This window comes from Anarhichas minor, unplaced genomic scaffold (genome assembly GCF_050575085.1).
Source record: "Anarhichas minor isolate MPS153535 unplaced genomic scaffold, ASM5057508v1 ptg000018l, whole genome shotgun sequence".
In the NCBI taxonomy this organism is placed as follows: Eukaryota; Metazoa; Chordata; class Actinopteri; order Perciformes; family Anarhichadidae; genus Anarhichas; species Anarhichas minor.
In genome coordinates, this window is record NW_027466464.1 from 126,009 (window position 1) to 152,237 (window position 26,229).

Genomic DNA, 26,229 nt, shown 5'->3' on the forward strand with positions numbered 1-26,229 from the left:
GACTCAGGAAGCAAACAGTTGGGGCTCATCGCTTCTCGGCCTTTTGGCTAAGATCAAGTGTAGTATCTGTTCTTATCAGTTTAATATCTGATATGTCCTCTATATGAGGATAACGTATTAAGCAGATTTTTAGCATTGGGAGATGAAAAAGGGGCTTGCTCCGTTCACTCCACGCATTGACCCGGTATTGCAGCATTGCCGGGAACGGTGCACTCCTCAAATGCCTTGTGGACAACCAAACACCAATCCAAATGGATCAGTCTGTTGATTAGCTTCACACTTTAATGAACGACGAGGATCTCATTCGCTGTCTGTCTTCAAGGCTGGGGCTTGTGTCAAACAAAGGCCTTGTTTATTCCTTACTGACGCCCCTCGTGGAACATCGCTGTGCTCCCAGCCTGAGCTTAATGCTAAAGGGCTGCACTCTGGGATTATGCCATCTGGGAACCGTCATCCGGAGTACTGCATCTGGGAATGCCGCCCCTGTCTCTGTCTCTTCCAACTCATACTTACCTGGCAGGGGAGATACCATGATCAAGAAGGTGGTTCACCCAGGGCGAGGCCCAGCCATTGCACTCCGGTTGTTCTGACCACTGCGAATTCCCCAAATGTGGGAATCTCGAATTTCTGGTAGTGGGGGACTGCGTTCGCGCTCTCCCCTGATTGTTTTGTTGAAAAGAATATCAAGTGATTTGTACTTTTGATTGGAGGGGAGGAAATAGTACTATGGAGAATATTGCCCTCTTTAAGATGTGGGAATGGGTGTGGCTTCAGATTTGGAACAGGGCACGTGAACTCAGGCTTACCATGAGCGTTTTGACTTGGGCAACTAGGGACTTTGGCTGTTCTTGACAATGTTGCTGTATTTACTTTGGTTTCTCTTCATAACGCACAAGTCTTTCGCCTTTTACTAAAGACTTCCGTGGAGAGGAATACCAATGAGTTCAACCTATTTTTAGCAGGCTTTGCCATTTGGCTGAGCCTTGTACAGTTGTGAAAAGAAAGAAAGCTGTCCTTAACGAGACCACGGTGCTTGACCATGGAGTGCTTGGATGTGTGCCAAAGCAGCAGCCACTGCTATGTCCCTTGGAAAGAACTGCACCATGACAAGGGTGAAATGTGTCAGGAGGGTGACTCAGGAAGCAAACAGTTGGGGCTCATCGCTTCTCGGCCTTTTGGCTAAGATCAAGTGGTGTTGCGGAAAAATACAGCACAGAGAGAGCTAACAACGAGACAGCAATGGCCGCAAGGGGCCAAAAAGAGCAGTCGATCCCAAGGGTCGGGCTGAGACACACGCTACGATTCCAGGCAACCACGGAAGACTACAATCTGCAGTCCAGAGAGTTTTTTGGCAGGCAAGTCATAATTGGGCAGCTACAACTGAAGGTGGAGGAGGTGCACTGCATCCAGTGGAACCAGCAGGAGAAGGCGTTTGACGTTACACTGAGGACCGAGGAGATCTACCGGAGTGTGGCTGAAATATGCCGAGCAGAGGCAGGGGTAAGGCCGCTAGCCGGCTACAGAGTACTGAACCTGGACAGACCTAATTTCAGAACAATAACTGTGCATATGTACAACCCCTTTGTTAATGACTCAGCACTAGCTGCATTCCTGGGGCAGTATGGAGAGGTGGTGACGGCTGCAAGGCATATAAAGGACACCCTGGGGTTTTGGACTGGGCGGCGCCAGTTCCAGGTACTGCTGTATCATGACGCAGAAGGTCCAGGAGGCCTGAAACATCCACCTGCCTTCTTCAGCCTTGGTGGAGATCGTGGGTATCTATTTTACCCACGGCAACCTGCTTTCTGCAGGAAGTGCAGACAGTCAGGACATTCAGAGGCAGGCTGTGGGGAAACAAGATGCCGTTTCTGTGGGCAAGAAGGGCATTCGGCCAAGGACTGCACAGAGCCAAGGACGTGCCATGGATGCGGTGGAACTGACCACCTGTACCGAGGTTGTCCTGGCCGCAAGAAAACTTTTGCGGAGGCTGCCAAACCGACTGAGGCTGGCGAGCCGAGTAGGGGAGCCACACAGAATGACGTGGAGAGGACGGTACAGGAGGGCTCCGGAGCCGACGCGTTGGGGAGTAAAGGGGAGGCAGCGTCCCGGGATGAGGGCACCGCCGGAACAGACGGAATGGCCAAGGCATCCACAGACATTATGGACGATTTTCCTGTCCTCACTTCCGATCCCTCCAAATCAAAGCAAGGGGCACGGAAAGGGTCGCAGGCATTTGGAACAGGACTCTCGACAGAGCTTGGAGAGAGTGGGGAGGGGGTACGGAGCAAAAAGTCAAAGGGGGGACAGACCAACAAGGGTGGGATTGAGGGGAGGGGGAACAGGTCAGCATAAGAGAGCCGCTGATAAAGTGGAGGAAGGAGGGGCCCAGGAGCAGAAGGATGGGGATACGGGTCAAGAGGTGGGAGGGGAGATGGGTGAGCAGTCATTGGGAGAAGCAGTTGCCATACTAACAGAAGGTTTAGGCCTGAGCTTCGATCTTCCCCCAGGCCTCCTCATGCTGTCGTCCCCCTTAGGGGAGGACGCTTATGAGGGGCTTAACAGACCAACAACGTCGCCAAACGCAGGGCCGTTTTCCTGGGCTGACGAGATGGATAAAGAGAATGTATACCTTTAGGGTAGTGGGAACCAGCAATAGGAATCTTTATTTAAGATGCACAATGGGTTTTTTTGGGTGGGGATGGTAAATCCTGAAGACTTTGCATAAGTGTATTTTGTGTTTGTTTTTTTTTGTGTATTGACAAATGCTGGTTACTGACATGTAACTGTGAAATAGAATTAAGTTGCATGATGCAAAACATGTGAAGTTTGTATGTTTGAAATTGTATGATTTGTGTACAGAATTTTGATAATAAAAAAAAAAAAAAAAAAAAAAAAAAAAAAAATCTGTTCTTATCAGTTTAATATCTGATATGTCCTCTATATGAGGATAACGTATTAAGCAGATTTTTAGCATCGGGAGATGAAAAAGGGGCTTGCTCCGTTCACTCCACGCATTGACCCGGTATTGCAGCATTGCCGGGAATGGTGCACTCCTCAAATGCCTTGTGGACAACCAAACACCAATCCAAATGGATCAGTCTGTTGATTAGCTTCACACTTTAATGAACGACGAGGATCTCATTCGCTGTCTGTCTTCAAGGCTGGGGCTTGTGTCAAACAAAGGCCTTGTTTATTCCTTACTGACGCCCCTCGTGGAACATCGCTGTGCTCCCAGCCTGAGCTTAATGCTAAAGGGCTGCACTCTGGGATTATGCCATCTGGGAACCGTCATCCGGAGTACTGCATCTGGGAATGCCGCCCCTGTCTCTGTCTCTTCCAACTCATACTTACCTGGCAGGGGAGATACCATGATCAAGAAGGTGGTTCACCCAGGGCGAGGCCCAGCCATTGCACTCCGGTTGTTCTGACCACTGCGAATTCCCCAAATGTGGGAATCTCGACTGCATCATTTCTGGTAGTGGGGGACTGCGTTCGCGCTCTCCCCTGATTGTTTTGTTGAAAAGAATATCAAGTGATTTGTACTTTTGATTGGAGGGGAGGAAATAGTACTATGGAGAATATTGCCCTCTTTAAGATGTGGGAATGGGTGTGGCTTCAGATTTGGAACAGGGCACGTGAACTCAGGCTTACCATGAGCGTTTTGACTTGGGCAACTAGGGACTTTGGCTGTTCTTGACAATGTTGCTGTACTTACTTTGGTTTCTCTTCATAACGCACAAGTCTTTCGCCTTTTACTAAAGACTTCCGTGGAGAGGAATACCAATGAGTTCAACCTATTTTTAGCAGGCTTTGCCATTTGGCTGAGCCTTGTACAGTTGTGAAAAGAAAGAAAGCTGTCCTTAACGAGACCACGGTGCTTGACCATGGAGTGCTTGGATGTGTGCCAAAGCAGCAGCCACTGCTATGTCCCTTGGAAAGAACTGCACCATGACAAGGGTGAAACGTGTCAGGAGGGTGACTCAGGAAGCAAACAGTTGGGGCTCATCGCTTCTCGGCCTTTTGGCTAAGATCAAGTGTAGTATCTGTTCTTATCAGTTTAATATCTGATATGTCCTCTATTTGAGGATAACGTATTAAGCAGATTTTTAGCATCGGGAGATGAAAAAGGGGCTTGCCCCGTTCACTCCACGCATTGACCCGGTATTGCAGCATTGCCGGGAACGGTGCACTCCTCAAATGCCTTGTGGACAACCAAACACCAATCCAAATGGATCAGTCTGTTGATTAGCTTCACACTTTAATGAACGACGAGGATCTCATTCGCTGTCTGTCTTCAAGGCTGGGGCTTGTGTCAAACAAAGGCCTTGTTTATTCCTTACTGACGCCCCTCGTGGAACATCGCTGTGCTCCCAGCCTAAGCTTAATGCTAAATCCCTGCACTCTGGGATTATGCCATCTGGGAACCGTCATCCGGAGTACTGCATCTGGGAATGCCGCCCCTGTCTCTGTCTCTTCCAACTCATACTTACCTGGCAGGGGAGATACCATGATCAAGAAGGTGGTTCACCCAGGGCGAGGCCCAGCCATTGCACTCCGGTTGTTCTGACCACTGCGAATTCCCCAAATGTGGGAATCTCGACTGCATAATTTCTGGTAGTGGGGGACTGCGTTCGCGCTCTCCCCTGATTGTTTTGTTGAAAAGAATATCAAGTGGTTGTACTTTTGATTGGAGGGGAGGAAATAGTACTATGGAGAATATTGCCCTCTTTAAGATGTGGGAATGGGTGTGGCTTCAGATTTGGAACAGGGTGAAACGTGTCAGGAGGGTGACTCAGGAAGCAAACAGTTGGGGCTCATCGCTTCTCGGCCTTTTGGCTAAGATCAAGTGTAGTATCTGTTCTTATCAGTTTAATATCTGATATGTCCTCTATATGAGGATAACGTATTAAGCAGATTTTTAGCATCGGGAGATGAAAAAGGGGCTTGCTCCGTTCACTCCACGCATTGACCCGGTATTGCAGCATTGCCGGGAACGGTGCACTCCTCAAATGCCTTGTGGACAACCAAACACCAATCCAAATGGATCAGTCTGTTGATTAGCTTCACACTTTAATGAACGACGAGGATCTCATTCGCTGTCTGTCTTCAAGGCTGGGGCTTGTGTCAAACAAAGGCCTTGTTTATTCCTTTCTGACGCCCCTCGTGGAACATCGCTGTGCTCCCAGCCTAAGCTTAATGCTAAATCCCTGCACTCTGGGATTATGCCATCTGGGAACCGTCATCCGGAGTACTGCATCTGGGAATGCCGCCCCTGTCTCTGTCTCTTCCAACTCATACTTACCTGGCAGGGGAGATACCATGATCAAGAAGGTGGTTCACCCAGGGCGAGGCCCAGCCATTGCACTCCGGTTGTTCTGACCACTGCGAATTCCCCAAATGTGGGAATCTCGACTGCATAATTTCTGGTAGTGGGGGACTGCGTTCGCGCTCTCCCCTGATTGTTTTGTTGAAAAGAATATCAAGTGATTTGTACTTTTGACTGGAGGGGAGGAAATAGTACTATGGAGAATATTGCCCTCTTTAAGATGTGGGAATGGGTGTGGCTTCAGATTTGGAACAGGGCACGTGAACTCAGGCTTACCATGAGCGTTTTGACTTGGGCAACTAGGGACTTTGGCTGTTCTTGACAATGTTGCTGTACTTACTTTGGTTTCTCTTCATAACGCACAAGTCTTTCGCCTTTTACTAAAGACTTCCGTGGAGAGGAATACCAATGAGTTCAACCTATTTTTAGCAGGCTTTGCCATTTGGCTGAGCCTTGTACAGTTGTGAAAAGAAAGAAAGCTGTCCTTAATGAGACCACGGTGCTTGACCGTGTGCCAAAGCAGCAGCCACTGCTATGTCCCTTGGAAAGAACTGCACCATGACAAGGGTGAAACGTGTCAGGAGGGTGACTCAGGAAGCAAACAGTTGGGGCTCATCGCTTCTCGGCCTTTTGGCTAAGATCAAGTGGTGTTGCGGAAAAATACAGCACAGAGAGAGCTAACAACGAGACAGCAATGGCCGCAAGGGGCCAAAAAGAGCAGTCGATCCCAAGGGTCGGGCTGAGACACACGCTACGATTCCAGGCAACCACGGAAGACTACAATCTGCAGTCCAGAGAGTTTTTTGGCAGGCAAGTCATAATTGGGCAGCTACAACTGAAGGTGGAGGAGGTGCACTGCATCCAGTGGAACCAGCAGGAGAAGGCGTTCGACGTTACACTGAGGATCGAGGAGATCTACCGGAGTGTGGCTGAAATATGCCGAGCAGAGGCAGGGGTACTGAACCTGGACAGACCTAATTTCAGAACAATAACTGTGCATATGTACAACCCCTTTGTTAATGACTCAGCACTAGCTGCATTCCTGGGGCAGTATGGAGAGGTGGTGACGGCTGCAAGGCATATAAAGGACACCCTGGGGTTTTGGACTGGGCGGCGCCAGTTCCAGGTACTGCTGTATCATGACGCAGAAGGTCCAGGAGGCCTGAAACATCCACCTGCCTTCTTCAGCCTTGGTGGAGATCGTGGGTATCTATTTTACCCACGGCAACCTGCTTTCTGCATGAAGTGCAGACAGTCAGGACATTCAGAGGCAGGCTGTGGGGAAACAAGATGCCGTTTCTGTGGGCAAGAAGGGCATTCGGCCAAGGACTGCACAGAGCCAAGGACGTGCCATGGATGCGGTGGAACTGACCACCTGTACCGAGGTTGTCCTGGCCGCAAGAAAACTTTTGCGGAGGCTGCCAAACCGACTGAGGCTGGCGAGCCGAGTAGGGGAGCCACACAGAATGACGGGGAGAGGACGGTACAGGAGGGCTCCGGAGCCGACGCGTTGGGGAGTAAAGGGGAGGCAGCGTCCCGGGATGAGGGCACCGCCGGAACAGACGGAATGGCCAAGGCATCCACAGACATTATGGACGATTTTCCTGTCCTCACTTCCGATCCCTCCAAATCAAAGCAAGGGGCACGGAAAGGGTCGCAGGCATTTGGAACAGGACTCTCGACAGAGCTTGGAGAGAGTGGGGAGGGGGTACGGAGCAAAAAGTCAAAGGGGGGACAGACCAACAAGGGTGGGATTGAGGGGGGGAGGGGAGGGGGAACAGGTCAGCATAAGAGAGCCGCTGATAAAGTGGAGGAAGGAGGGGCCCAGGAGCAGAAGGATGGGGATACGGGTCAAGAGGTGGGAGGGGAGATGGGTGAGCAGTCATTGGGAGAAGCAGTTGCCATACTAACAGAAGGTTTAGGCCTGAGCTTCGATCTTCCCCCAGGCCTCCTCATGCTGTCGTCCCCCTTAGGGGAGGACGCTTATGAGGGGCTTAACAGACCAACAACGTCGCCAAACGCAGGGCCGTTTTCCTGGGCTGACGAGATGGATAAAGAGAATGTATACCTTTAGGGTAGTGGGAACCAGCAATAGGAATCTTTATTTAAGATGCACAATGGGTTTTTTTGGGTGGGGATGGTAAATCCTGAAGACTTTGCATAAGTGTATTTTGTGTTTTTTTTTTTGTGTGTATTGACAAATGCTGGTTACTGACATGTAACTGTGAAATAGAATTAAGTTGCATGATGCAAAACATGTGAAGTTTGTATGTTTGAAATTGTATGATTTGTGTACAGAATTTTGATAATAAAAAAAAAAAAAAAAAAAAAAAAAAAAAAAAAAAAAAAAAAATCTGTTCTTATCAGTTTAATATCTGATATGTCCTCTATATGAGGATAACGTATTAAGCAGATTTTTAGCATCGGGAGATGAAAAAGGGGCTTGCTCCGTTCACTCCACGCATTGACCCGGTATTGCAGCATTGCCGGGAACGGTGCACTCCTCAAATGCCTTGTGGACAACCAAACACCAATCCAAATGGATCTGTTGATTAGCTTCACACTTTAATGAACGACGAGGATCTCATTCGCTGTCTGTCTTCAAGGCTGGGGATTGTGTCAAACAAAGGCCTTGTTTATTCCTTACTGACGCCCCTCGTGGAACATCGCTGTGCTCCCAGCCTGACCTTAATGCTAAAGGGCTGCACTCTGGGATTATGCCATCTGGGAACCGTCATCCGGAGTACTGCATCTGGGAATGCCGCCCCTGTCTCTGTCTCTTCCAACTCATACTTACCTGGCAGGGGAGATACCATGATCAAGAAGGTGGTTCACCCAGGGCGAGGCCCAGCCATTGCACTCCGGTTGTTCTGACCACTGCGAATTCCCCAAATGTGGGAATCTCGACTGCATAATTTCTGGTAGTGGGGGACTGCGTTCGCGCTCTCCCCTGATTGTTTTATTGAAAAGAATATCAAGTGATTTGTACTTTTGACTGGAGGGGAGGAAATAGTACTATGGAGAATATTGCCCTCTTTAAGATGTGGGAATGGGTGTGGCTTCAGATTTGGAACAGGGTGAAATGTGTCAGGAGGGTGACTCAGGAAGCAAACAGTTGGGGCTCATCGCTTCTCGGCCTTTTGGCTAAGATCAAGTGTAGTATCTGTTCTTATCAGTTTAATATCTGATATGTCCTCTATATGAGGATAACGTATTAAGCAGATTTTTAGCATCGGGAGATGAAAAAGGGGCTTGCTCCGTTCACTCCACGCATTGACCCGGTATTGCAGCATTGCCGGGAATGGTGCACTCCTCAAATGCCTTGTGGACAACCAAACACCAATCCAAATGGATCTGTTGATTAGCTTCACACTTTAATGAACGACGAGGACCTCATTCGCTGTCTGTCTTCAAGGCTGGGGCTTGTGTCAAACAAAGGCCTTGTTTATTCCTTACTGACGCCCCTCGTGGAACATCGCTGTGCTCCCAGCCTGAGCTTAATGCTAAAGGGCTGCACTCTGGGATTATGCCATCTGGGAACCGTCATCCAGAGTACTGCATCTGGGAATGCCGCCCCTGTCTCTGTCTCTTCCAACTCATACTTACCTGGCAGGGGAGATACCATGATCAAGAAGGTGGTTCACCCAGGGCGAGGCCCAGCCATTGCACTCCGGTTGTTCTGACCACTGCGAATTCCCCAAATGTGGGAATCTCGACTGCATAATTTCTGGTAGTGGGGGACTGCGTTCGCGCTCTCCCCTGATTGTTTTGTTGAAAAGAATATCAAGTGATTTGTACTTTTGATTGGAGGGGAGGAAATAGTACTATGGAGAATATTGCCCTCTTTAAGATGTGGGAATGGGTGTGGCTTCAGATTTGGAACAGGGCACGTGAACTCAGGCTTACCATGAGCGTTTTGACTTGGGCAACTAGGGACTTTGGCTGTTCTTGACAATATTGCTGTACTTACTTTGGTTTCTCTTCATAACGCACAAGTCTTTCGCCTTTTACTAAAGACTTCCGTGGAGAGGAATACCAATGAGTTCAACCTATTTTTAGCAGGCTTTGCCATTGGGCTGAGCCTTGTACAGTTGTGAAAAGAAAGAAAGCTGTCCTTAACGAGACCACGGTGCTTGACCATGGAGTGCTTGGATGTGTGCCAAAGCAGCAGCCACTGCTATGTCCCTTGGAAAGAACTGCACCATGACAAGGGTGAAACGTGTCAGGAGGGTGACTCAGGAAGCAAACAGTTGGGGCTCATCGCTTCTCGGCCTTTTGGCTAAGATCAAGTGTAGTATCTGTTCTTATCAGTTTAATATCTGATATGTCCTCTATATGAGGATAACGTATTAAGCAGATTTTTAGCATCGGGAGATGAAAAAGGGGCTTGCTCCGTTCACTCCACGCATTGACCCGGTATTGCAGCATTGCCGGGAACGGTGCACTCCTCAAATGCCTTGTGGACAACCAAACACCAATCCAAATGGATCTGTTGATTAGCTTCACACTTTAATGAACGACGAGGATCTCATTCGCTGTCTGTCATCAAGGCTGGGGATTGTGTCAAACAAAGGCCTTGTTTATTCCTTACTGACGCCCCTCGTGGAACATCGCTGTGCTCCCAGCCTAAGTTTAATGCTAAATCCCTGCACTCTGGGATTATGCCATCTGGGAACCGTCATCCGGAGTACTGCATCTGGGAATGCCGCCCCTGTCTCTGTCTCTTCCAACTCATACTTACCTGGCAGGGGAGATACCATGATCAAGAAGGTGGTTCACCCAGGGCGAGGCCCAGCCATTGCACTCCGGTTGTTCTGACCACTGCGAATTCCCCAAATGTGGGAATCTCGACTGCATAATTTCTGGTAGTGGGGGACTGCGTTCGCGCTCTCCCCTGATTGTTTTGTTGAAAAGAATATCAAGTGATTTGTACTTTTGATTGGAGGGGAGGAAATAGTACTATGGAGAATATTGCCCTCTTTAAGATGTGGGAATGGGTGTGGCTTCAGATTTGGAACAGGGCACGTGAACTCAGGCTTACCATGAGCGTTTTGACTTGGGCAACTAGGGACTTTGGCTGTTCTTGACAATGTTGCTGTATTTACTTTGGTTTCTCTTCATAACGCACAAGTCTTTCGCCTTTTACTAAAGACTTCCGTGGAGAGGAATACCAATGAGTTCAACCTATTTTTAGCAGGCTTTGCCATTTGGCTGAGCCTTGTACAGTTGTGAAAAGAAAGAAAGCTGTCCTTAACGAGACCACGGTGCTTGACCATGGAGTGCTTGGATGTGTGCCAAAGCAGCAGCCACTGCTATGTCCCTTGGAAAGAACTGCACCATGACAAGGGTGAAACGTGTCAGGAGGGTGACTCAGGAAGCAAACATTTGGGGCTCATCGCTTCTCGGCCTTTTGGCTAAGATCAAGTGTAGTATCTGTTCTTATCAGTTTAATATCTGATATGTCCTCTATATGAGGATAACGTATTAAGCAGATTTTTAGCATCGGGAGATGAAAAAGGGGCTTGCTCCGTTCACTCCACGCATTGACCCGGTATTGCAGCATTGCCGGGAATGGTGCACTCCTCAAATGCCTTGTGGACAACCAAACACCAATCCAAATGGATCAGTCTGTTGATTAGCTTCACACTTTAATGAACGACGAGGATCTCATTCGCTGTCTGTCTTCAAGGCTGGGGATTGTGTCAAACAAAGGCCTTGTTTATTCCTTACTGACGCCCCTCGTGGAACATCGCTGTGCTCCCAGCCTGACCTTAATGCTAAAGGGCTGCACTCTAGGATTATGCCATCTGGGAACCGTCATCCGGAGTACTGCATCTGGGAATGCCGCCCCTGTCTCTGTCTCTTCCAACTCATACTTACCTGGCAGGGGAGATACCATGATCAAGAAGGTGGTTCACCCAGGGCGAGGCCCAGCCATTGCACTCCGGTTGTTCTGACCACTGCGAATTCCCCAAATGTGGGAATCTCGACTGCATAATTTCTGGTAGTGGGGGACTGCGTTCGCGCTCTCCCCTGATTGTTTTATTGAAAAGAATATCAAGTGATTTGTACTTTTGACTGGAGGGGAGGAAATAGTACTATGGAGAATATTGCCCTCTTTAAGATGTGGGAATGGGTGTGGCTTCAGATTTGGAACAGGGCACGTGAACTCAGGCTTACCATGAGCGACTAGGGCAACTAGGGACTTTGGCTGTTCTTGACAATGTTGCTGTACTTACTTTGGTTTCTCTTCATAACGCACAAGTCTTTCGCCTTTTACTAAAGACTTCCGTGGAGAGGAATACCAATGAGTTCAACCTATTTTTAGCAGGCTTTGCCATTTGGCTGAGCCTTGTACAGTTGTGAAAAGAAAGTAAGCTGTCCTTAACGAGACCACGGTGCTTGACCATGGAGTGCTTGGATGTGTGCCAAAGCAGCAGCCACTGCTATGTCCCTTGGAAAGAACTGCACCATGACAAGGGTGAAACGTGTCAGGAGGGTGACTCAGGAAGCAAACAGTTGGGGCTCATCGCTTCTCGGCCTTTTGGCTAAGATCAAGTGTAGTATCTGTTCTTATCAGTTTAATATCTGATATGTCCTCTATATGAGGATAACGTATTAAGCAGATTTTTAGCATCGGGAGATGAAGAAGGGGCTTGCTCCGTTCACTCCACGCATTGACCCGGTATTGCAGCATTGCCGGGAACGGTGCACTCCTCAAATGCCTTGTGGACAACCAAACACCAATCCAAATGGATCAGTCTGTTGATTAGCTTCACACTTTAATGAACGACGAGGATCTCATTCGCTGTCTGTCTTCAAGGCTGGGGCTTGTGTCAAACAAAGGCCTTGTTTATTCCTTTCTGACGCCCCTCGTGGAACATCGCTGTGCTCCCAGCCTGAGCTTAATGCTAAAGGGCTGCACTCTGGGATTATGCCATCTGGGAACCGTCATCCGGAGTACTGCATCTGGGAATGCCGCCCCTGTCTCTGTCTCTTCCAACTCATACTTACCTGGCAGGGGAGATACCATGATCAAGAAGGTGGTTCACCCAGGGCGAGGCCCAGCCATTGCACTCCGGTTGTTCTGACCACTGCAAATTCCCCAAATGTGGGAATCTCGACTGCATAATTTCTGGTAGTGGGGGACTGCGTTCGCGCTCTCCCCTGATTGTTTTGTTGAAAAGAATATCAAGTGGTTGTACTTTTGATTGGAGGGGAGGAAATAGTACTATGGAGAATATTGCCCTCTTTAAGATGTGGGAATGGGTGTGGCTTCAGATTTGGAACAGGGTGAAACGTGTCAGGAGGGTGACTCAGGAAGCAAACAGTTGGGGCTCATCGCTTCTCGGCCTTTTGGCTAAGATCAAGTGTAGTATCTGTTCTTATCAGTTTAATATCTGATATGTCCTCTATATGAGGATAACGTATTAAGCAGATTTTTAGCATCGGGAGATGAAAAAGGGGCTTGCTCCGTTCACTCCACGCATTGACCCGGTATTGCAGCATTGCCGGGAACGGTGCACTCCTCAAATGCCTTGTGGACAACCAAACACCAATCCAAATGGATCTGTTGATTAGCTTCACACTTTAATGAACGACGAGGATCTCATTCGCTGTCTGTCTTCAAGGCTGGGGATTGTGTCAAACAAAGGCCTTGTTTATTCCTTACTGACGCCCCTCGTGGAACATCGCTGTGCTCCCAGCCTGACCTTAATGCTAAAGGGCTGCACTCTGGGATTATGCCATCTGGGAACCGTCATCCGGAGTACTGCATCTGGGAATGCCGCCCCTGTCTCTGTCTCTTCCAACTCATACTTACCTGGCAGGGGAGATACCATGATCAAGAAGGTGGTTCACCCAGGGCGAGGCCCAGCCATTGCACTCCGGTTGTTCTGACCACTGCGAATTCCCCAAATGTGGGAATCTCGACTGCATAATTTCTGGTAGTGGGGGACTGCGTTCGCGCTCTCCCCTGATTGTTTTATTGAAAAGAATATCAAGTGATTTGTACTTTTGACTGGAGGGGAGGAAATAGTACTATGGAGAATATTGCCCTCTTTAAGATGTGGGAATGGGTGTGGCTTCAGATTTGGAGCAGGGCACGTGAACTCAGGCTTACCATGAGCGACTAGGGCAACTAGGGACTTTGGCTGTTCTTGACAATGTTGCTGTACTTACTTTGGTTTCTCTTCATAACGCACAAGTCTTTCGCCTTTTACTAAAGACTTCCGTGGAGAGGAATACCAATGAGTTCAACCTATTTTTAGCAGGCTTTGCCATTTGGCTGAGCCTTGTACAGTTGTGAAAAGAAAGTAAGCTGTCCTTAACGAGACCACGGTGCTTGACCATGGAGTGCTTGGATGTGTGCCAAAGCAGCAGCCACTGCTATGTCCCTTGGAAAGAACTGCACCATGACAAGGGTGAAACGTGTCAGGAGGGTGACTCAGGAAGCAAACAGTTGGGGCTCATCGCTTCTCGGCCTTTTGGCTAAGATCAAGTGTAGTATCTGTTCTTATCAGTTTAATATCTGATATGTCCTCTATATGAGGATAACGTATTAAGCAGATTTTTAGCATCGGGAGATGAAGAAGGGGCTTGCTCCGTTCACTCCACGCATTGACCCGGTATTGCAGCATTGCCGGGAACGGTGCACTCCTCAAATGCCTTGTGGACAACCAAACACCAATCCAAATGGATCAGTCTGTTGATTAGCTTCACACTTTAATGAACGACGAGGATCTCATTCGCTGTCTGTCTTCAAGGCTGGGGCTTGTGTCAAACAAAGGCCTTGTTTATTCCTTTCTGACGCCCCTCGTGGAACATCGCTGTGCTCCCAGCCTGAGCTTAATGCTAAAGGGCTGCACTCTGGGATTATGCCATCTGGGAACCGTCATCCGGAGTACTGCATCTGGGAATGCCGCCCCTGTCTCTGTCTCTTCCAACTCATACTTACCTGGCAGGGGAGATACCATGATCAAGAAGGTGGTTCACCCAGGGCGAGGCCCAGCCATTGCACTCCGGTTGTTCTGACCACTGCAAATTCCCCAAATGTGGGAATCTCGACTGCATAATTTCTGGTAGTGGGGGACTGCGTTCGCGCTCTCCCCTGATTGTTTTGTTGAAAAGAATATCAAGTGGTTGTACTTTTGATTGGAGGGGAGGAAATAGTACTATGGAGAATATTGCCCTCTTTAAGATGTGGGAATGGGTGTGGCTTCAGATTTGGAACAGGGTGAAACGTGTCAGGAGGGTGACTCAGGAAGCAAACAGTTGGGGCTCATCGCTTCTCGGCCTTTTGGCTAAGATCAAGTGTAGTATCTGTTCTTATCAGTTTAATATCTGATATGTCCCCTATATGAGGATAACGTATTAAGCAGATTTTTAGCATCGGGAGATGAAAAAGGGGCTTGCTCCGTTCACTCCACGCATTGACCCGGTATTGCAGCATTGCCGGGAACGGTGCACTCCTCAAATGCCTTGTGGACAACCAAACACCAATCCAAATGGATCTGTTGATTAGCTTCACACTTTAATGAACGACGAGGATCTCATTCGCTGTCTGTCTTCAAGGCTGGGGATTGTGTCAAACAAAGGCCTTGTTTATTCCTTACTGACGCCCCTCGTGGAACATCGCTGTGCTCCCAGCCTGACCTTAATGCTAAAGGGCTGCACTCTGGGATTATGCCATCTGGGAACCGTCATCCGGAGTACTGCATCTGGGAATGCCGCCCCTGTCTCTGTCTCTTCCAACTCATACTTACCTGGCAGGGGAGATACCATGATCAAGAAGGTGGTTCACCCAGGGCGAGGCCCAGCCATTGCACTCCGGTTGTTCTGACCACTGCGAATTCCCCAAATGTGGGAATCTCGACTGCATAATTTCTGGTAGTGGGGGACTGCGTTCGCGCTCTCCCCTGATTGTTTTATTGAAAAGAATATCAAGTGATTTGTACTTTTGACTGGAGGGGAGGAAATAGTACTATGGAGAATATTGCCCTCTTTAAGATGTGGGAATGGGTGTGGCTTCAGATTTGGAACAGGGCACGTGAACTCAGGCTTACCATGAGCGTTTTGACTTGGGCAACTAGGGACTTTGGCTGTTCTTGACAATGTTGCTGTACTTACTTTGGTTTCTCTTCATAACGCACAAGTCTTTCGCCTTTTACTAAAGACTTCCGTGGAGAGGAATACCAATGAGTTCAACCTATTTTTAGCAGGCTTTGCCATTTGGCTGAGCCTTGTACAGTTGTGAAAAGAAAGTAAGCTGTCCTTAACGAGACCACGGTGCTTGACCATGGAGTGCTTGGATGTGTGCCAAAGCAGCAGCCACTGCTATGTCCCTTGGAAAGAACTGCACCATGACAAGGGTGAAACGTGTCAGGAGGGTGACTCAGGAAGCAAACAGTTGGGGCTCATCGCTTCTCGGCCTTTTGGCTAAGATCAAGTGCAGTATCTGTTCTTATCAGTTTAATATCTGATATGTCCTCTATATGAGGATAACGTATTAAGCAGATTTTTAGCATCGGGAGATGAAAAAGGGGCTTGCCCCGTTCACTCCACGCATTGACCCGGTATTGCAGCATTGCCGGGAACGGTGCACTCCTCAAATGCCTTGTGGACAACCAAACACCAATCCAAATGGATCTGTTGATTAGCTTCACACTTTAATGAACGACGAGGATCTCATTCGCTGTCTGTCTTCAAGGCTGGGGATTGTGTCAAACAAAGGCCTTGTTTATTCCTTACTGACGCCCCTCGTGGAACATCGCTGTGCTCCCAGCCTAAGCTTAATGCTAAATCCCTGCACTCTGGGATTATGCCATCTGGGAACCGTCATCCGGAGTACTGCGTCTGGGAATGCCGCCCCTGTCTCTGTCTCTTCCAACTCATACTTACCTGGCAGGGGAGATACCATGATCAAGAAGGTGGTTCACCCAGGGCGAGGCCCAGCCATTGCACTCCGGTTGTTCTGACCACTGCGAATTCCCCAAATGTGGGAATCTCGACTGCATAATTTCTGGTAGTGGGGGACTGCGTTCGCGCTCTCCCCTGATTGTTTTGTTGAAAAGAATATCAAGTGATTTGTACTTTTGACTGGAGGGGAGGAAATAGTACTATGGAGAATATTGCCCTCTTTAAGATGTGGGAATGGGTGTGGCTTCAGATTTGGAACAGGGCACGTGAACTCAGGCTTACCATGAGCGTTTTGACTTGGGCAACTAGGGACTTTGGCTGTTCTTGACAATGTTGCTGTACTTACTTTGGTTTCTCTTCATAACGCACAAGTCTTTCGCCTTTTACTAAAGACTTCCGTGGAGAGGAATACCAATGAGTTCAACCTATTTTTAGCAGGCTTTGCCATTTGGCTGAGCCTTGTACAGTTGTGAAAAGAAAGAAAGCTGTCCTTAATGAGACCACGGTGCTTGACCATGGAGTGCTTGGATGTGTGCCAAAGCAGCAGCCACTGCTATGTCCCTTGGAAAGAACTGCACCATGACAAGGGTGAAATGTGTCAGGAGGGTGACTCAGGAAGCAAACAGTTGGGGCTCATCGCTTCTCGGCCTTTTGGCTAAGATCAAGTGTAGTATCTGTTCTTATCAGTTTAATATCTGATATGTCCTCTATATGAGGATAACGTATTAAGCAGATTTTTAGCATCGGGAGATGAAAAAGGGGCTTGCCCCGTTCACTCCACGCATTGACCCGGTATTGCAGCATTGCCGGGAACGGTGCACTCCTCAAATGCCTTGTGGACAACCAAACACCAATCCAAATGGATCAGTCTGTTGATTAGCTTCACACTTTAATGAACGACGAGGATCTCATTCGCTGTCTGTATTCAAGGCTGGGGATTGTGTCAAACAAAGGCCTTGTTCATTCCTTACTGACGCCCCTCGTGGAACATCGCTGTGCTCCCAGCCTGAGCTTAATGCTAAAGGGCTGCACTCTGGGATTATGCCATCTGGGAACCGTCATCCGGAGTACTGCGTCTGGGAATGCCGCCCCTGTCTCTGTCTCTTCCAACTCATACTTACCTGGCAGGGGAGATACCATGATCAAGAAGGTGGTTCACCCAGGGCGAGGCCCAGCCATTGCACTCCGGTTGTTCTGACCACTGCGAATTCCCCAAATGTGGGAATCTCGACTGCATAATTTCTGGTAGTGGGGGACTGCGTTCGCGCTCTCCCCTGATTGTTTTGTTGAAAAGAATATCAAGTGATTTGTACTTTTGACTGGAGGGGAGGAAATAGTACTATGGAGAATATTGCCCTCTTTAAGATGTGGGAATGGGTGTGGCTTCAGATTTGGAACAGGGCACGTGAACTCAGGCTTACCATGAGCGTTTTGACTTGGGCAACTAGGGACTTTGGCTGTTCTTGACAATGTTGCTGTACTTACTTTGGTTTCTCTTCATAACGCACAAGTCTTTCGCCTTTTACTAAAGACTTCCGTGGAGAGGAATACCAATGAGTTCAACCTATTTTTAGCAGGCTTTGCCATTTGGCTGAGCCTTGTACAGTTGTGAAAAGAAAGAAAGCTGTCCTTAATGAGACCACGGTGCTTGACCATGGAGTGCTTGGATGTGTGCCAAAGCAGCAGCCACTGCTATGTCCCTTGGAAAGAACTGCACCATGACAAGGGTGAAACGTGTCAGGAGGGTGACTCAGGAAGCAAACAGTTGGGGCTCATCGCTTCTTGGCCTTTTGGCTAAGATCAAGTGTAGTATCTGTTCTTATCAGTTTAATATCTGATATGTCCTCTATATGAGGATAACGTATTAAGCAGATTTTTAGCATCGGGAGATGAAAAAGGGGCTTGCTCCGTTCACTCCACGCATTGACCCGGTATTGCAGCATTGCCGGGAACGGTGCACTCCTCAAATGCCTTGTGGACAACCAAACACCAATCCAAATGGTTCAGTCTGTTGATTAGCTTCACACTTTAATGAACGACGAGGATCTCATTCGCTGTCTGTCTTCAAGGCTGGGGCTTGTGTCAAACAAAGGCCTTGTTTATTCCTTACTGACGCCCCTCGTGGAACATCGCTGTGCTCCCAGCCTGAGCTTAATGCTAAAGGACTGCACTCTGGGATTATGCCATCTGGGAACCGTCATCCGGAGTACTGCATCTGGGAATGCCGCCCCTGTCTCTGTCTCTTCCAACTCATACTTACCTGGCAGGGGAGATACCATGATCAAGAAGGTGGTTCACCCAGGGCGAGGCCCAGCCATTGCACTCCGGTTGTTCTGACCACTGCAAATTCCCCAAATGTGGGAATCTCGACTGCATAATTGCTGGTAGTGGGGGACTGCGTTCGCGCTCTCCCCTGATTGTTTTGTTGAAAAGAATATCAAGTGGTTGTACTTTTGATTGGAGGGGAGGAAATAGTACTATGGAGAATATTGCCCTCTTTAAGATGTGGGAATGGGTGTGGCTTCAGATTTGGAACAGGGTGAAACGTGTCAGGAGGGTGACTCAGGAAGCAAACAGTTGGGGCTCATCGCTTCTCGGCCTTTTGGCTAAGATCAAGTGTAGTATCTGTTCTTATCAGTTTAATATCTGATATGTCCTCTATATGAGGATAACGTATTAAGCAGATTTTTAGCATCGGGAGATGAAAAAGAGGCTTGCCCCGTTCACTCCACGCATTGACCCGGTATTGCAGCATTGCCGGGAACGGTGCACTCCTCAAATGCCTTGTGGACAACCAAACACCAATCCAAATGGATCAGTCTGTTGATTAGCTTCACACTTTAATGAACGACGAGGATCTCATTCGCTGTCTGTCTTCAAGGCTGGGGCTTGTGTCAAACAAAGGCCTTGTTTATTCCTTACTGACGCCCCTCGTGGAACATCGCTGTGCTCCCAGCCTAAGCTTAATGCTAAATCCCTGCACTCTGGGATTATGCCATCTGGGAACCGTCATCCGGAGTACTGCGTCTGGGAATGCCGCCCCTGTCTCTGTCTCTTCCAACTCATACTTACCTGGCAGGGGAGATACCATGATCAAGAAGGTGGTTCACCCAGGGCGAGGCCCAGCCATTGCACTCCGGTTGTTCTGACCACTGCGAATTCCCCAAATGTGGGAATCTCGACTGCATAATTTCTGGTAGTGGGGGACTGCGTTCGCGCTCTCCCCTGATTGTTTTATTGAAAAGAATATCAAGTGATTTGTACTTTTGACTGGAGGGGAGGAAATAGTACTATGGAGAATATTGCCCTCTTTAAGATGTGGGAATGGGTGTGGCTTCAGATTTGGAACAGGGCACGTGAACTCAGGCTTACCATGAGCGTTTTGACTTGGGCAACTAGGGACTTTGGCTGTTCTTGACAATGTTGCTGTACTTACTTTGGTTTCTCTTCATAACGCACAAGTCTTTCGCCTTTTACTAAAGACTTCCGTGGAGAGGAATACCAATGAGTTCAACCTATTTTTAGCAGGCTTTGCCATTTGGCTGAGCCTTGTACAGTTGTGAAAAGAAAGAAAGCTGTCCTTAATGAGACCACGGTGCTTGACCATGGAGTGCTTGGATGTGTGCCAAAGCAGCAGCCACTGCTATGTCCCTTGGAAAGAACTGCACCATGACAAGGGTGAAACGTGTCAGGAGGGTGACTCAGGAAGCAAACAGTTGGGGCTCATCGCTTCTCGGCCTTTTGGCTAAGATCAAGTGTAGTATCTGTTCTTATCAGTTTAATATCTGATATGTCCTCTATATGAGGATAACGTATTAAGCAGATTTTTAGCATCGGGAGATGAAAAAGGGGCTTGCTCCGTTCACTCCACGCATTGACCCGGTATTGCAGCATTGCCGGGAACGGTGCACTCCTCAAATGCCTTGTGGACAACCAAACACCAATCCAAATGGATCAGTCTGTTGATTAGCTTCACACTTTAATGAACGACGAGGATCTCATTCGCTGTCTGTCTTCAAGGCTGGGGCTTGTGTCAAACAAAGGCCTTGTTTATTCCTTACTGACGCCCCTCGTGGAACATCGCTGTGCTCCCAGCCTGAGCTTAATGCTAAAGGGCTGCACTCTGGGATTATGCCATCTGGGAACCGTCATCCGGAGTACTGCATCTGGGAATGCCGCCCCTGTCTCTGTCTCTTCCAACTCATACTTACCTGGCAGGGGAGATACCATGATCAAGAAGGTGGTTCACCCAGGGCGAGGCCCAGCCATTGCACTCCGGTTGTTCTGACCACTGCGAATTCCCCAAATGTGGGAATCTCGACTGCATCATTTCTGGTAGTGGGGGACTGCGTTCGCGCTCTCCCCTGATTGTTTTGTTGAAAAGAATATCAAGTGATTTGTACTTTTGATTGTAGGGGAGGAAATAGTACTATGGAGAATATTGCCCTCTTTAAGATGTGGGAATGGGTGTGGCTTCAGATTTGGAACAGGGCACGTGAACTCAGGCTTACCATGAGCGTTTTGACTTGGGCAACTAGGGACTTTGGCTGTTCTTGACAATGTTGCTGTACTTACTTTGGTTTCTCTTCATAACGCACAAGTCTTTCGCCTTTTACTAAAGACTTCCGTGGAGAGGAATACCAATGAGTTCAACCTATTTTTAGCAGGCTTTGCCATTTGGCTGAGCCTTGTACAGTTGTGAAAAGAAAGAAAGCTGTCCTTAACGAGACCACGGTGCTTGACCATGGAGTGCTTGGATGTGTGCCAAAGCAGCAGCCACTGCTATGTCCCTTGGAAAGAACTGCACCATGACAAGGGTGAAACGTGTCAGGAGGGTGACTCAGGAAGCAAACAGTTGGGGCTCATCGCTTCTCGGCCTTTTGGCTAAGATCAAGTGTAGTATCTGTTCTTATCAGTTTAATATCTGATATGTCCTCTATATGAGGATAACGTATTAAGCAGATTTTTAGCATCGGGAGATGAAAAAGGGGCTTGCTCCGTTCACTCCACGCATTGACCCGGTATTGCAGCATTGCCGGGAACGGTGCACTCCTCAAATGCCTTGTGGACAACCAAACACCAATCCAAATGGATCAGTCTGTTGATTAGCTTCACACTTTAATGAACGACGAGGATCTCATTCGCTGTCTGTCTTCAAGGCTGGGGATTGTGTCAAACAAAGGCCTTGTTTATTCCTTACTGACGCCCCTCGTGGAACATCGCTGTGCTCCCAGCCTGAGCTTAATGCTAAAGGTCTGCACTCTGGGATTATGCCATCTGGGAACCGTCATCCGGAGTACTGCATCTGGGAATGCCGCCCCTGTCTCTGTCTCTTCCAACTCATACTTACCTGGCAGGGGAGATACCATGATCAAGAAGGTGGTTCACCCAGGGCGAGGCCCAGCCATTGCACTCCGGTTGTTCTGACCACTGCGAATTCCCCAAATGTGGGAATCTCGACTGCATAATTTCTGGTAGTGGGGGACTGCGTTCGCGCTCTCCCCTGATTGTTTTGTTGAAAAGAATATCAAGTGGTTTGTACTTTTGATTGGAGGGGAGGAAATAGTACTATGGAGAATATTGCCCTCTTTAAGATGTGGGAATGGGTGTGGCTTCAGATTTGGAACAGGGTGAAACGTGTCAGGAGGGTGACTCAGGAAGCAAACAGTTGGGGCTCATCGCTTCTCGGCCTTTTGGCTAAGATCAAGTGTAGTATCTGTTCTTATCAGTTTAATATCTGATATGTCCTCTATATGAGGATAACGTATTAAGCAGATTTTTAGCATCGGGAGATGAAAAAGGGGCTTGCTCCGTTCACTCCACGCATTGACCCGGTATTGCAGCATTGCCGGGAACGGTGCACTCCTCAAATGCCTTGTGGACAACCAAACACCAATCCAAATGGATCTGTTGATTAGCTTCACACTTTAATGAACGACGAGGATCTCATTCGCTGTCTGTCTTCAAGGCTGGGGATTGTGTCAAACAAAGGCCTTGTTTATTCCTTACTGACGCCCCTCGTGGAACATCGCTGTGCTCCCAGCCTGAGCTTAATGCTAAAGGGCTGCACTCTGGGATTATGCCATCTGGGAACCGTCATCCGGAGTACTGCATCTGGGAATGCCGCCCCTGTCTCTGTCTCTTCCAACTCATACTTACCTGGCAGGGGAGATACCATGATCAAGAAGGTGGTTCACCCAGGGCGAGGCCCAGCCATTGCACTCCGGTTGTTCTGACCACTGCGAATTCCCCAAATGTGGGAATCTCGACTGCATAATTTCTGGTAGTGGGGGACTGCGTTCGCGCTCTCCCCTGATTGTTTTGTTGAAAAGAATATCAAGTGATTTGTACTTTTGATTGGAGGGGAGGAAATAGTACTATGGAGAATATTGCCCTCTTTAAGATGTGGGAATGGGTGTGGCTTCAGATTTGGAACAGGGCACGTGAACTCAGGCTTACCATGAGCGTTTTGACTTGGGCAACTAGGGACTTTGGCTGTTCTTGACAATGTTGCTGTACTTACTTTGGTTTCTCTTCATAACGCACAAGTCTTTCGCCTTTTACTAGAGACTTCCGTGGAGAGGAATACCAATGAGTTCAACCTATTTTTAGCAGGCTTTGCCATTTGGCTGAGCCTTGTACAGTTGTGAAAAGAAAGAAAGCTGTCCTTAACGAGACCACGGTGCTTGACCATGGAGTGCTTGGATGTGTGCCAAAGCAGCAGCCACTGCTATGTCCCTTGGAAAGAACTGCACCATGACAAGGGTGAAACGTGTCAGGAGGGTGACTCAGGAAGCAAACAGTTGGGGCTCATCGCTTCTCGGCCTTTTGGCTAAGATCAAGTGGTGTTGCGGAAAAATACAGCACAGAGAGAGCTAACAACGAGACAGCAATGGCCGCAAGGGGCCAAAAAGAGCAGTCGATCCCAAGGGTCGGGCTGAGACACACGCTACGATTCCAGGCAACCACGGAAGACTACAAACTGCAGTCCAGAGAGTTCTTTGGCAGGCAAGTCATAATTGGGCAGCTACAACTGAAGGTGGAGGAGGTGCACTGCATCCAGTGGAACCAGCAGGAGAAGGCGTTCGACGTTACACTGAGGACCGAGGAGATCTACCGGAGTGTGGCTGAAATTTGCCGAGCAGAGGCAGGGGTAAGGCCGCTAGCCGGCTACAGAGTACTGAACCTGGACAGACCTAATTTCAGAACAATAACTGTGCATATGTACAACCCCTTTGTTAATGACTCAGCACTAGCTGCATTCCTGGGGCAGTATGGAGAGGTGGTGACGGCTGCAAGGCATATAAAGGACACCCTGGGGTTTTGGACTGGACGGCGCCAGTTCCAGGTACTGCTGTATCATGACGCAGAAGGTCCAGGAGGCCTGAAACATCCACCTGCCTTCTTCAGCCTTGGTGGAGATCGTGGGTATCTATTTTACCCACGGCAACCTGCTTTCTGCAGGAAGTGCAGACAGTCAGGACATTCAGAGGCAGGCTGTGGGGAAACAAGATGCCGTTTCTGTGGGCAAGCAGGGCATTCCGCCAAGGACTGCACAGAGCCAAGGACGTGCCATGGATGCGGTGGAACTGACCACCTGTACCGAGGTTGTCCTGGCCGCAAGAAAACTTTTGCGGAGGCTGCCAAACCGACTGAGGCTGGCGAGCCGAGTAGGGGAGCCACACAGAATGACGGGGAGAGGACGGTACAGGAGGGCTCCGGAGCTGACGCGTTGGGGAGTAAAGGGGAGGCAGCGCCCCGGGATGAGGGCACCGCCGGAACAGACGGAATGGCCAAGGCATCCACAGACATTATGGACGAGTTTCCTGTCCTCACTTCCGATCCTGCTCCCTCCAAATCAAAGCAAGGGGCACGGAAAGGGTCGCAGGCATTCGGAACAGGACTCTCGACAGAGCTTGGAGAGAGTGGGGAGGGGGTACGGAGCAAAAAGTCAAAGGGGGGACAGACCAACAAGGGTGGGATTGAGGGGGGGAGGGGAGGGGGAACAGGTCAGCATAAGAGAGCCGCTGATAAAGTGGAGGAAGGAGGGGCCCAGGAGCAGAAGGATGGGGATACGGGTCAAGAGGTGGGAGGGGAGATGGGTGAGCAGTCATTGGGAGAAGCAGCTGCCATACTAACAGACGGTTTAGGCCTGAGCTTCGATCTTCCCCCAGGCCTGCTCATGCTGTCGTCCCCCTTAGGGGAGGACGCTTATGAGGGGCTTAACAGACCAACAACGTCGCCAAACGCAGTGTCGTTTTCCTGGGCTGACGAGATGGATAAAGAGAATGTATACCTTTAGGGTAGTGGGAACCAGCAATAGGAATCTTTATTTAAGATGCACAATGGGTTTTTTTAAGGTTCTCACTATAAACGCAAGGGGAATGAGGGACCCAGTTAAAAGAAGGGTTGTTTTTAATTTTGTGGAGTCGCACCAGGTTGCCTTTTGTTTTTTGCAGGAGGTACATTTACGGGATGGGGGGGACGTGGGGATTTTTTCGAGGGAGTGGACAAAAGGGGACTCAGTTTGGAGCGTAGGGGGGGTCCACTCTACTGGGGTTGGGATTTTATTTGGGTTTCAAGAGATCAAGGTGGAGTCTTCCTTTGTTATTGTCCAGGGGAGGATAATGGGCGCAGACATCACATGGGGGACAGTCAAGCTTAGGGTTATTGTGGTCTATGGAGCACAAACTCCAACAGAAAGGCAAGAGATGGCTGGTCAATTGGAGCCGCACCTGGCCACCAGTAGGCAGGTAGTGATAGGGGGTGATTTTAATGTTGAGTTGGGCAAGGGGGGAGATACCAGCGATGGGTTTATTTCCAACCTCATGGCTAAACATGGCCTGGTAGATGGGGCGAGGGAGGTCAGGCCACAGGTAACAGGTCCCACATGGCGCAACTCTAGGGGCATCGTTAAATGTTTGGATTATGTTTTTCTTTCCAAGTCTTTCAGGCTATTGGCAGGCAGACTGCTCCCTGTGTTCTTCTCAGATCATGACGGGCTGCTATTGGAAGTGCACTCAGATGTGCCAGTGTTTGGAACTGGGTACTGGCACCTTAACGTCAGCATCCTGGAGGAGGAGGTTTTCAACCAACATTTCCGTTCATTTTTCAAAGGCCTGGAAGGACTAAGGTCATTGTGTTCCGGAGTAATTGAGTGGTGGGAGGTTGCTAAAAAGCGGATACAATTTTTTTGTTTAAAGTATTGTAAAAGGAAGGCGAGTATGGCGAGGAGGGAGGTGTTTCGCCTTCAGCACCTTCTCGAACGTGAGTACGCCGGGGGAAACTGGGGCGGCATTATAAATCAGCAGGCTTGTGACTCCCTTAAAGCACAGCTTAGGGACGTATATGAGGGTAAGGCCAGGGCATACCTGTTGCGATCACGTGAAACATTCCGTGAGGAGTTCGAGACGTGTTCCGCTGCTTTCTTCAGCTCAGTACGGGCTGATAGGGCAAAACAGGTAGTGACCGGGTTAATGGACAAGCAGGGCAGGGTGGTGTCAGAAGGGGTAGAGATGGTGCAGGCTGCCACGGACTACTATCGCACAAGGTTTAGGGAGAAAGACATAGAGGTAGGAGGAGGAGAGGTATTCCTGGATTTTCTGACCCAGCGGGTGCCGAAGGATATAGTACAGGCTTTGGAGGCCCCGCTCACCCTAATAGAGATTGAGTGGGCCCTCCAGAGAATGAAGAGGCGGAAGGTGCCTGGCATCGATGGGCTCCCAGCAGAGTTTTATCTCAAGTTCTGGGATGTACTTGGGCCGGTAGTGTTGGAGGTGTTGTCCGCAATACTCCGCACAGGTACAATGGGAGGTTCTGCGGCCACCGGAGTTATCTCACTTCTTTATAAGAAGGGGGATCGTGCCGACCTAGGGAACTGGCGACCACTGACCATGCTGTGTGTTGACTACAAACTCCTGGCAAAGGTCCTAGCGGATCGTCTAGGCATAGCACTTCCTCATGTGGTCCATGTGGACCAAACATGT

At 49.0% G+C, this 26,229-nt stretch overlaps 49 non-coding genes and 2 pseudogenes across 49 annotated transcripts; all 51 read left to right on the forward strand.

Annotated features, from left to right (window-relative positions):
• Window positions 1-27: 27 nt before the first annotated feature.
• On the forward strand, window positions 28-218 carry LOC142953372 (U2 spliceosomal RNA). The gene has a single exon (XR_012955015.1). It is a non-coding gene; the product is annotated as a U2 spliceosomal RNA (small nuclear RNA).
• A 287-nt stretch (window positions 219-505) lies between these two features.
• On the forward strand, window positions 506-662 carry LOC142953339 (U1 spliceosomal RNA). Its single transcript, XR_012954984.1, has one exon. It is a non-coding gene; the product is annotated as a U1 spliceosomal RNA (small nuclear RNA).
• A 204-nt stretch (window positions 663-866) lies between these two features.
• Window positions 867-983, forward strand: LOC142953644 (U5 spliceosomal RNA). Its single transcript, XR_012955254.1, has one exon. It is a non-coding gene; the product is annotated as a U5 spliceosomal RNA (small nuclear RNA).
• Window positions 984-2,855: 1,872 nt separating this feature from the next.
• On the forward strand, window positions 2,856-3,056 carry LOC142953590 (U2 spliceosomal RNA; annotated as a pseudogene).
• A 287-nt stretch (window positions 3,057-3,343) lies between these two features.
• On the forward strand, window positions 3,344-3,507 carry LOC142953259 (U1 spliceosomal RNA). The gene has a single exon (XR_012954904.1). It is a non-coding gene; the product is annotated as a U1 spliceosomal RNA (small nuclear RNA).
• A 204-nt stretch (window positions 3,508-3,711) lies between these two features.
• Window positions 3,712-3,828, forward strand: LOC142953645 (U5 spliceosomal RNA). The gene has a single exon (XR_012955255.1). It is a non-coding gene; the product is annotated as a U5 spliceosomal RNA (small nuclear RNA).
• Window positions 3,829-4,004: 176 nt separating this feature from the next.
• On the forward strand, window positions 4,005-4,195 carry LOC142953344 (U2 spliceosomal RNA). The gene has a single exon (XR_012954988.1). It is a non-coding gene; the product is annotated as a U2 spliceosomal RNA (small nuclear RNA).
• A 287-nt stretch (window positions 4,196-4,482) lies between these two features.
• LOC142954190 (U1 spliceosomal RNA) lies at window positions 4,483-4,646 on the forward strand. Its single transcript, XR_012955670.1, has one exon. It is a non-coding gene; the product is annotated as a U1 spliceosomal RNA (small nuclear RNA).
• A 170-nt stretch (window positions 4,647-4,816) lies between these two features.
• Window positions 4,817-5,007, forward strand: LOC142953390 (U2 spliceosomal RNA). The gene has a single exon (XR_012955032.1). It is a non-coding gene; the product is annotated as a U2 spliceosomal RNA (small nuclear RNA).
• Window positions 5,008-5,294: 287 nt separating this feature from the next.
• On the forward strand, window positions 5,295-5,458 carry LOC142954191 (U1 spliceosomal RNA). Its single transcript, XR_012955671.1, has one exon. It is a non-coding gene; the product is annotated as a U1 spliceosomal RNA (small nuclear RNA).
• Window positions 5,459-5,662: 204 nt separating this feature from the next.
• LOC142953646 (U5 spliceosomal RNA) lies at window positions 5,663-5,779 on the forward strand. Its single transcript, XR_012955256.1, has one exon. It is a non-coding gene; the product is annotated as a U5 spliceosomal RNA (small nuclear RNA).
• A 1,841-nt stretch (window positions 5,780-7,620) lies between these two features.
• LOC142953600 (U2 spliceosomal RNA) lies at window positions 7,621-7,832 on the forward strand (annotated as a pseudogene).
• Window positions 7,833-8,115: 283 nt separating this feature from the next.
• Window positions 8,116-8,279, forward strand: LOC142954192 (U1 spliceosomal RNA). Its single transcript, XR_012955672.1, has one exon. It is a non-coding gene; the product is annotated as a U1 spliceosomal RNA (small nuclear RNA).
• A 171-nt stretch (window positions 8,280-8,450) lies between these two features.
• LOC142953505 (U2 spliceosomal RNA) lies at window positions 8,451-8,641 on the forward strand. The gene has a single exon (XR_012955141.1). It is a non-coding gene; the product is annotated as a U2 spliceosomal RNA (small nuclear RNA).
• Window positions 8,642-8,924: 283 nt separating this feature from the next.
• LOC142954193 (U1 spliceosomal RNA) lies at window positions 8,925-9,088 on the forward strand. The gene has a single exon (XR_012955673.1). It is a non-coding gene; the product is annotated as a U1 spliceosomal RNA (small nuclear RNA).
• A 204-nt stretch (window positions 9,089-9,292) lies between these two features.
• Window positions 9,293-9,409, forward strand: LOC142953781 (U5 spliceosomal RNA). Its single transcript, XR_012955383.1, has one exon. It is a non-coding gene; the product is annotated as a U5 spliceosomal RNA (small nuclear RNA).
• A 176-nt stretch (window positions 9,410-9,585) lies between these two features.
• LOC142953392 (U2 spliceosomal RNA) lies at window positions 9,586-9,776 on the forward strand. The gene has a single exon (XR_012955034.1). It is a non-coding gene; the product is annotated as a U2 spliceosomal RNA (small nuclear RNA).
• Window positions 9,777-10,059: 283 nt separating this feature from the next.
• On the forward strand, window positions 10,060-10,223 carry LOC142954194 (U1 spliceosomal RNA). The gene has a single exon (XR_012955674.1). It is a non-coding gene; the product is annotated as a U1 spliceosomal RNA (small nuclear RNA).
• Window positions 10,224-10,427: 204 nt separating this feature from the next.
• On the forward strand, window positions 10,428-10,544 carry LOC142953647 (U5 spliceosomal RNA). The gene has a single exon (XR_012955257.1). It is a non-coding gene; the product is annotated as a U5 spliceosomal RNA (small nuclear RNA).
• Window positions 10,545-10,720: 176 nt separating this feature from the next.
• On the forward strand, window positions 10,721-10,911 carry LOC142953506 (U2 spliceosomal RNA). Its single transcript, XR_012955142.1, has one exon. It is a non-coding gene; the product is annotated as a U2 spliceosomal RNA (small nuclear RNA).
• Window positions 10,912-11,198: 287 nt separating this feature from the next.
• LOC142954195 (U1 spliceosomal RNA) lies at window positions 11,199-11,362 on the forward strand. Its single transcript, XR_012955675.1, has one exon. It is a non-coding gene; the product is annotated as a U1 spliceosomal RNA (small nuclear RNA).
• Window positions 11,363-11,561: 199 nt separating this feature from the next.
• Window positions 11,562-11,678, forward strand: LOC142953649 (U5 spliceosomal RNA). The gene has a single exon (XR_012955259.1). It is a non-coding gene; the product is annotated as a U5 spliceosomal RNA (small nuclear RNA).
• A 176-nt stretch (window positions 11,679-11,854) lies between these two features.
• On the forward strand, window positions 11,855-12,045 carry LOC142953481 (U2 spliceosomal RNA). The gene has a single exon (XR_012955118.1). It is a non-coding gene; the product is annotated as a U2 spliceosomal RNA (small nuclear RNA).
• Window positions 12,046-12,332: 287 nt separating this feature from the next.
• Window positions 12,333-12,496, forward strand: LOC142953302 (U1 spliceosomal RNA). Its single transcript, XR_012954947.1, has one exon. It is a non-coding gene; the product is annotated as a U1 spliceosomal RNA (small nuclear RNA).
• Window positions 12,497-12,666: 170 nt separating this feature from the next.
• On the forward strand, window positions 12,667-12,857 carry LOC142953393 (U2 spliceosomal RNA). The gene has a single exon (XR_012955035.1). It is a non-coding gene; the product is annotated as a U2 spliceosomal RNA (small nuclear RNA).
• Window positions 12,858-13,140: 283 nt separating this feature from the next.
• Window positions 13,141-13,304, forward strand: LOC142954196 (U1 spliceosomal RNA). The gene has a single exon (XR_012955676.1). It is a non-coding gene; the product is annotated as a U1 spliceosomal RNA (small nuclear RNA).
• Window positions 13,305-13,503: 199 nt separating this feature from the next.
• On the forward strand, window positions 13,504-13,620 carry LOC142953650 (U5 spliceosomal RNA). The gene has a single exon (XR_012955260.1). It is a non-coding gene; the product is annotated as a U5 spliceosomal RNA (small nuclear RNA).
• A 176-nt stretch (window positions 13,621-13,796) lies between these two features.
• On the forward strand, window positions 13,797-13,987 carry LOC142953482 (U2 spliceosomal RNA). The gene has a single exon (XR_012955119.1). It is a non-coding gene; the product is annotated as a U2 spliceosomal RNA (small nuclear RNA).
• A 287-nt stretch (window positions 13,988-14,274) lies between these two features.
• On the forward strand, window positions 14,275-14,438 carry LOC142953303 (U1 spliceosomal RNA). The gene has a single exon (XR_012954948.1). It is a non-coding gene; the product is annotated as a U1 spliceosomal RNA (small nuclear RNA).
• Window positions 14,439-14,608: 170 nt separating this feature from the next.
• LOC142953547 (U2 spliceosomal RNA) lies at window positions 14,609-14,799 on the forward strand. Its single transcript, XR_012955181.1, has one exon. It is a non-coding gene; the product is annotated as a U2 spliceosomal RNA (small nuclear RNA).
• Window positions 14,800-15,082: 283 nt separating this feature from the next.
• Window positions 15,083-15,246, forward strand: LOC142954197 (U1 spliceosomal RNA). The gene has a single exon (XR_012955677.1). It is a non-coding gene; the product is annotated as a U1 spliceosomal RNA (small nuclear RNA).
• A 204-nt stretch (window positions 15,247-15,450) lies between these two features.
• Window positions 15,451-15,567, forward strand: LOC142953651 (U5 spliceosomal RNA). Its single transcript, XR_012955261.1, has one exon. It is a non-coding gene; the product is annotated as a U5 spliceosomal RNA (small nuclear RNA).
• Window positions 15,568-15,743: 176 nt separating this feature from the next.
• Window positions 15,744-15,934, forward strand: LOC142953537 (U2 spliceosomal RNA). The gene has a single exon (XR_012955171.1). It is a non-coding gene; the product is annotated as a U2 spliceosomal RNA (small nuclear RNA).
• A 283-nt stretch (window positions 15,935-16,217) lies between these two features.
• On the forward strand, window positions 16,218-16,381 carry LOC142954198 (U1 spliceosomal RNA). Its single transcript, XR_012955678.1, has one exon. It is a non-coding gene; the product is annotated as a U1 spliceosomal RNA (small nuclear RNA).
• A 204-nt stretch (window positions 16,382-16,585) lies between these two features.
• On the forward strand, window positions 16,586-16,702 carry LOC142953652 (U5 spliceosomal RNA). The gene has a single exon (XR_012955262.1). It is a non-coding gene; the product is annotated as a U5 spliceosomal RNA (small nuclear RNA).
• A 176-nt stretch (window positions 16,703-16,878) lies between these two features.
• LOC142953352 (U2 spliceosomal RNA) lies at window positions 16,879-17,069 on the forward strand. The gene has a single exon (XR_012954996.1). It is a non-coding gene; the product is annotated as a U2 spliceosomal RNA (small nuclear RNA).
• A 287-nt stretch (window positions 17,070-17,356) lies between these two features.
• Window positions 17,357-17,520, forward strand: LOC142954200 (U1 spliceosomal RNA). Its single transcript, XR_012955680.1, has one exon. It is a non-coding gene; the product is annotated as a U1 spliceosomal RNA (small nuclear RNA).
• A 204-nt stretch (window positions 17,521-17,724) lies between these two features.
• On the forward strand, window positions 17,725-17,841 carry LOC142953653 (U5 spliceosomal RNA). The gene has a single exon (XR_012955263.1). It is a non-coding gene; the product is annotated as a U5 spliceosomal RNA (small nuclear RNA).
• A 176-nt stretch (window positions 17,842-18,017) lies between these two features.
• Window positions 18,018-18,208, forward strand: LOC142953476 (U2 spliceosomal RNA). The gene has a single exon (XR_012955113.1). It is a non-coding gene; the product is annotated as a U2 spliceosomal RNA (small nuclear RNA).
• Window positions 18,209-18,495: 287 nt separating this feature from the next.
• LOC142953335 (U1 spliceosomal RNA) lies at window positions 18,496-18,659 on the forward strand. Its single transcript, XR_012954980.1, has one exon. It is a non-coding gene; the product is annotated as a U1 spliceosomal RNA (small nuclear RNA).
• A 170-nt stretch (window positions 18,660-18,829) lies between these two features.
• LOC142953534 (U2 spliceosomal RNA) lies at window positions 18,830-19,020 on the forward strand. The gene has a single exon (XR_012955169.1). It is a non-coding gene; the product is annotated as a U2 spliceosomal RNA (small nuclear RNA).
• Window positions 19,021-19,307: 287 nt separating this feature from the next.
• LOC142954201 (U1 spliceosomal RNA) lies at window positions 19,308-19,471 on the forward strand. The gene has a single exon (XR_012955681.1). It is a non-coding gene; the product is annotated as a U1 spliceosomal RNA (small nuclear RNA).
• Window positions 19,472-19,675: 204 nt separating this feature from the next.
• On the forward strand, window positions 19,676-19,792 carry LOC142953654 (U5 spliceosomal RNA). The gene has a single exon (XR_012955264.1). It is a non-coding gene; the product is annotated as a U5 spliceosomal RNA (small nuclear RNA).
• A 176-nt stretch (window positions 19,793-19,968) lies between these two features.
• LOC142953394 (U2 spliceosomal RNA) lies at window positions 19,969-20,159 on the forward strand. The gene has a single exon (XR_012955036.1). It is a non-coding gene; the product is annotated as a U2 spliceosomal RNA (small nuclear RNA).
• Window positions 20,160-20,446: 287 nt separating this feature from the next.
• LOC142953260 (U1 spliceosomal RNA) lies at window positions 20,447-20,610 on the forward strand. The gene has a single exon (XR_012954905.1). It is a non-coding gene; the product is annotated as a U1 spliceosomal RNA (small nuclear RNA).
• Window positions 20,611-20,814: 204 nt separating this feature from the next.
• LOC142953655 (U5 spliceosomal RNA) lies at window positions 20,815-20,931 on the forward strand. The gene has a single exon (XR_012955265.1). It is a non-coding gene; the product is annotated as a U5 spliceosomal RNA (small nuclear RNA).
• A 176-nt stretch (window positions 20,932-21,107) lies between these two features.
• LOC142953395 (U2 spliceosomal RNA) lies at window positions 21,108-21,298 on the forward strand. Its single transcript, XR_012955037.1, has one exon. It is a non-coding gene; the product is annotated as a U2 spliceosomal RNA (small nuclear RNA).
• A 287-nt stretch (window positions 21,299-21,585) lies between these two features.
• LOC142954202 (U1 spliceosomal RNA) lies at window positions 21,586-21,749 on the forward strand. The gene has a single exon (XR_012955682.1). It is a non-coding gene; the product is annotated as a U1 spliceosomal RNA (small nuclear RNA).
• A 171-nt stretch (window positions 21,750-21,920) lies between these two features.
• LOC142953396 (U2 spliceosomal RNA) lies at window positions 21,921-22,111 on the forward strand. Its single transcript, XR_012955038.1, has one exon. It is a non-coding gene; the product is annotated as a U2 spliceosomal RNA (small nuclear RNA).
• Window positions 22,112-22,394: 283 nt separating this feature from the next.
• Window positions 22,395-22,558, forward strand: LOC142954203 (U1 spliceosomal RNA). Its single transcript, XR_012955683.1, has one exon. It is a non-coding gene; the product is annotated as a U1 spliceosomal RNA (small nuclear RNA).
• Window positions 22,559-22,762: 204 nt separating this feature from the next.
• LOC142953796 (U5 spliceosomal RNA) lies at window positions 22,763-22,879 on the forward strand. The gene has a single exon (XR_012955397.1). It is a non-coding gene; the product is annotated as a U5 spliceosomal RNA (small nuclear RNA).
• The last annotated feature ends 3,350 nt before the right edge of the window (window positions 22,880-26,229 follow it).